This window comes from Aedes albopictus, chromosome 2 (genome assembly GCF_035046485.1).
Source record: "Aedes albopictus strain Foshan chromosome 2, AalbF5, whole genome shotgun sequence".
In the NCBI taxonomy this organism is placed as follows: domain Eukaryota; kingdom Metazoa; phylum Arthropoda; class Insecta; order Diptera; family Culicidae; genus Aedes; species Aedes albopictus.
The window spans coordinates 182,602,675-182,605,017 of record NC_085137.1 but is presented as its reverse complement, the minus strand read 5'-3'; the positions used below and the strand labels follow the sequence as shown (position 1 = coordinate 182,605,017).

At 37.6% G+C, this 2,343-nt stretch overlaps 1 non-coding gene across 1 annotated transcript; it reads right to left on the bottom strand.

Moving 5' to 3' along the window:
- Positions 1-215: 215 nt before the first annotated feature.
- On the bottom strand, positions 216-289 carry Trnav-aac (transfer RNA valine (anticodon AAC)). The gene has a single exon. It is a non-coding gene; the product is annotated as a tRNA-Val (tRNA).
- Between the last annotated feature and the right edge of the window lie 2,054 nt (positions 290-2,343).

The following is a 2,343-nucleotide window of genomic DNA, read 5'->3' as shown; positions in this document are numbered from 1 at the left end:
AATGGTTTAAAATAAATTACAACTGCCATAAAGATAGGCATCCGCGAAATGCGCGACTTAAATCAGACAAATCCGCGAAAATCGCGACCAAATTTCAAGGATCCGCGAAATCCGCGTCGTGGCACATAAATCCGCGACAAATCCGCGAAAATCGCGATTTTCGCGAAAACCGCGAAATCCGCGACTGTTGTAACAGCCCTTTTGTGAAAAAAATTTCGTTCTGGTGGGATTCGAACCCACGACTCCGTATTCGTTAGACCGGCGCTTTAACCAACTAAGCCACAGAACAGGTAATGGTTCTGCGGAATAGAAAGCCAAACTGACTCCGAAGCCGCACCATGAACACTGCTATTTCGCAAAACTCATCTCTCTTTTCGGTTTAGATGCCAATCTACAACACACTCCTGTTTGTGCCCACTAACTACAAGTGAGAAGAAAGGAAGGAAGGAAGTCTAGAAGAAAGGTCGCAGTAATTTCTTAAAAAAATTACAGGAAAAAAAACTTTGGAAGAAATCTTGGGAGGAACTCCTACAGAATAAAACAGAATAGAAATACAGAATATCCCTAAGAGATCCTTGGAGGAACTCAAATAAAAATTCCAGGAATAACTCATGTAGCACTTCTGAGCAGGGCCGGATCTAGGGGGGGGACCACATTTTAGGGGCCCCCACAAAAACCTTTTTTGGTTGCTAACGTTAGCTTTATTTTTCATATTGCTCAAGTACTGTTCGAAAATAAGGAAAAAACATTTTTGGTCACCTCTCACAGGGGCCTCCATATCCGCTCGGGCCCCCACAATCCTTAACCCTCTAATACCCAAATTTTTGATTTTGTTCTAAATATCATTTTTCGTAATCTAAAATCGATTTAAACATGTTTTGGAAGATGATTCTTTTTAATTCTCGATTTCGTGAATTTCAGTTTTTGATTTTCCTAATTTTTATTTTTGAACATCCCCACACTTTTATATTTTTCCTGGAAGCCAATTTGGGGAACGGATTTTTTGAAATGAAAACATTTTGAGATTTTATGATTATTTTTGAAATATTTTTGTTTTTAGTTTTTTTCAAGGCAAATTTAATTTTCCATGTAATTTTAAGGAAAATAATTTTAGAGTGTATTCGATTACCTTGAACTATTTAACAAGGATAGAATGATTTGGGAAAAATTTAAAATATGTTAATTGTAGCGATTCAATACAAAATAAGCACTGACTTCTAAAAGGTGACTAAAACATCAATTTTTCAATGATTTTTAAAAAATGTAAATACGCTTTAAAATACACCAAAAACTATTTTGAGATATACAGAACAGTACTAAATATCAGCCAAAAATAAAAAAAAATTGATTTTCCACCAAACAAAAATTACAAAAATCCGGGCCTGCTTCTGAGACAAGTTCTGGGATGGTCTCACAGGGAAGTCCAAAGAGAAACACCGGAAGGGTAGAACTTCTAAGAGGAATCCTGAGAGAAATTCTAGGAGAAATTTTGCGACAACTTATGGTTTGGTATGGTAGAAATTCTACGAAAATTTCTTTGAACAAAACGCAGGAGGAACTCTGGGAAAATCCCACGAGGGGCTCTGGGAGCAATACCGAGAAGAAATTCTGTAGCATCCCCGTGAAAAACTACGGGATAAATTGGTCGGTACTGTGTGAGAAATGCTGGGAGGCATTCCAGGAGATATTTCTTAAGAAATTCCAGAAAAAAAACCTTGATGGAAATTTCTGGAAAAATCCTTGTAGCGGAATTTCTGTATGGATTTTAGCTTCCAGGTTTATCCACGTCAACGTGGAATTTACAGCATCTTATCGTAATCGTCGGCTTGTCGGAAATATCTGTTAGGATTCCCGGTTTTCCAGGTTTTTCAGGTAGTAGATACCCTGAATAAGACTGTTGGGAAATACGAGATTGTGTGATTAATTCGTATCACAGAGATCTCAGGCCTATAGGTAGATGTAATGATACCTTCATGATTACCTGTAGGAAATTTCTCATGAATTTATTCTTGGGTGCCTTGGAGATTCCCTCAGAGGTTCTTCCTAGAGTTTTCAGCGCGATTCCATCAGATTATTTTTGTGTGTTCTCTTCCAAGGTGTTCTCTAAGATTGTCTACCACAAAATTTCCTCCGGAATTCCTTGAGAGATCTCCCAGATTCTTTCACGGTAACTTATTGGATTTCTGGATTTTTTTTCTGGATTTCTGGAATTCCTTCAAATATATTTTTTTGCATTCGTCCAGATATTGCTCTCGAGGTCTCTTTGAATATCCATTTCGCGGTTGCTCCCGGATTTTCCAAAGAGATTCCGAGTTGATTCATGTGAATTTCTCCAGATTTTTT